The sequence below is a fragment of the Tiliqua scincoides genome, chromosome 3 (genome assembly GCF_035046505.1).
Source record: "Tiliqua scincoides isolate rTilSci1 chromosome 3, rTilSci1.hap2, whole genome shotgun sequence".
NCBI classification, from domain to species: domain Eukaryota; kingdom Metazoa; phylum Chordata; class Lepidosauria; order Squamata; family Scincidae; genus Tiliqua; species Tiliqua scincoides.
In genome coordinates, this window is record NC_089823.1 from 57,226,566 (window position 1) to 57,226,792 (window position 227).

Consider the following 227-nt stretch of genomic DNA (forward strand, 5'->3'; position numbering starts at 1 on the left):
CCCTCTTCATTGCCAAGGAAACAGGATTGGCAGCAATCCTCTACCCTGGCATTGGCAGCAATGACTCTACCCTGACTGCTGGAACACATCCATAGATCTTAAAGTTGCTTTCAAAGTAATTGCAGACCAAGATAAAAAAAGTTTGCATAAATCTCACTGTTCTCATCTTCCTGAAAATTTGAAACAGGAAATTTGCAAGCAAAAAGACAGGCTTTGAAATGAGTAAA